Source organism: Palaemon carinicauda, chromosome 11 (genome assembly GCF_036898095.1).
Source record: "Palaemon carinicauda isolate YSFRI2023 chromosome 11, ASM3689809v2, whole genome shotgun sequence".
NCBI lineage: Eukaryota > Metazoa > Arthropoda > Malacostraca > Decapoda > Palaemonidae > Palaemon > Palaemon carinicauda.
In genome coordinates, this window is record NC_090735.1 from 116,042,091 (window position 1) to 116,044,590 (window position 2,500).

The window sequence follows — 2,500 nt, forward strand, 5'->3', positions numbered from 1 at the left end:
ACGACGTCCTTCGCTCGTTCCCGGATGTCCAGGAACTTCCTGGAGTATCGCGCGCCGAACTTTGTGTTATCATGACAACCAGACCACTTCCAGGATCTTTTTCCTCCCACCTGGAAAATAAAATGAGTCTGAATGATAATGATAAGTCAGCAGATGATTTATCTTTAGCTTATCAGAATATGTTCTTCCAATTTATCGTTTTTTTTTCTATAATTGAAGTCTAGCATAGTACATTTCTATTTTATATTATTTTCCCTTGGACCTTCGTGTCGTATAGTGCACTGCGCAAATTTTTATTGTTTAACTTCCCAATTAAAATGAAGTACTTTAGAATTTACTTCCCTATTGAAGTTGAGTCAACCACAGTACATTTATATTTATAATCTTTACTCATCAGGCCGATTACCCTACAATGCACACACTATGATGGTCACACCACTAGAGTGTACTTTAGAAAAAAAAAGTTTTTGCACGGAAAAACTGAAAAGGAGGGTTATGAAGATTCATGTTATGCCGGCAGAGCCTCATTGAATATACTGAATAACATTCTGGGTCTATACGAATATTTACTGAGACCATAAAGTCCTATTAGTTGTTAAGTAAATACACCAACAATTTGAACACAAACAAAAAAGGAAAATATATAATTAATACTCTTTGATGTAACAAGTAAGATAAATATATTGAACCATTATGTCTAAGACATGATAACCAAGTAATGAAATTATTCTTACCATGCCACAAGTACAAGACTGTAGTCTCCCAGCTGCGCATGCGCGTGATATGCTGTGCGTTACGCCAGCCGCAGTGATGGCGTGTCCGAAGGCGCTTTCGCTGTAGCCTGTCGATCAGATTAGAGAAGATTGGTTAAGAGGATAACATCAAGGGGACATGATGAGGAGAAAATAGCATTCATTGATGACTCATTCGGGTTTTATCGCTTTTCATTTTTCATTTTTTCCCTTGTTATCGTAATGTAATCAGAGACAAGTCTTTAAAATCCTTTGTGAGTGAGTGAGTGTGTGTGTATGGGGGGAGAGAGAGAGAGAGAGAGAGAGAGAGAGAGAGAGAGAGAGAGAGAGAGAGAGAGAGAGAGGGGTGTTATTTTATGAATATGTTATGAATGGCTTCACCCAAACGAAGCATGGATTAACCCGTCAAGAACTTCCTTTACTGAATCATATGACATTACATACGATGAGGAAGAACTGACCACTCTCTCTCTCTCTCTCTCTCTCTCTCTCTCTCTCTCTCTCTCCTCTCTCTCTCTCTCTCTCTCTCTCTCCATACTTGTAATGACTAAAAAGATCAACTATAAATCATATGTACAGGACTTTGAGTAGGTCATCAGAAGCGTACAGGATTTCTAAAAGATAAGTAACTATAACCCAAGGTCTGTAGGCCTTGCCATAACCAACACTTCCCGTCTTCGCCTTCACCACTGATAGAACGAGGAATTCTGAGCTGTGAACCAAAATTGTTACCATCGGTCCATATGAACCAGAGAAAGCATTACTTGGTACCAGCACCCAGCACAGATGGGTCCTAACTCCTATCTGGTACGACGAACACGAAGGAGCACATGAAGTGTGGGTGGCCCGGGCCAACATTTATATTAGTGATTCGTGTTCCCGTCGAAGGGTTAACAGAGGAGGACCTATTGTTGTACATTTTACCTGCTACAGGCGCCGATGGGGGCTTCTTTTTCCTCCACGATAATTATCCCATCCACAGCACTATAATAGTCAATAGCTGACCCTTGTCCAACCGCTGGAGATGGAGTTAGATAACGAGGGCGCTCAACTTCAGCAGACGATTTTGTTCATTAAGGTTTCATTGTTTTTCTGTGATAAAGCGACGCTGAAGTTAATCTGTATATATTATGAACGAAAGTAGTGGGCGTGGTAACAACAAGGAGGGGCTCTTAGAAAGAACTTCGTAGAGAGAGAGAGAGAGAGAGAGAGAGAGAGAGAGAGAGAGAGAGAGAGAGAGAGAGAGAGAGAGAGAGAGAGAGAGAGAGAGAATGTAAAAGTTTATATGGAACGAAAAGTATGTGCTTGATTTGTTTCATTACTTTGAAAAAGTGTAACTGTAAATAACGTATATGTATACACACACACACACACACACACACACACACACACACACACACACACACACACACACACACACACACACACACACACACATATATATATATATATATATATATATATATATATATATATATATATATATATATATATATATATATATCATCATCTCCTCCTCCTCCTATGTCTATTGACGCAAAGGGCCTAATATAGACACACACACACACACACACACACACACACACACACATATATATATATATATATATATATATATATATATATATATATATATATATATGTGTGTGTGTGTGTGTGTGTGTGTGTATATATATATAATATAAATACACACACACACACACACATATATATATATATATATATATATATATATATATATATATATA

The 2,500-nt window shown here is 38.0% G+C and overlaps 1 pseudogene; it reads right to left on the minus strand.

The window, feature by feature from the left end:
• The window catches only part of LOC137649759 (protein Wnt-4-like), a 158,902-nt pseudogene that overhangs the window by 5,127 nt on the left and 151,275 nt on the right, over positions 1-2,500 (minus strand).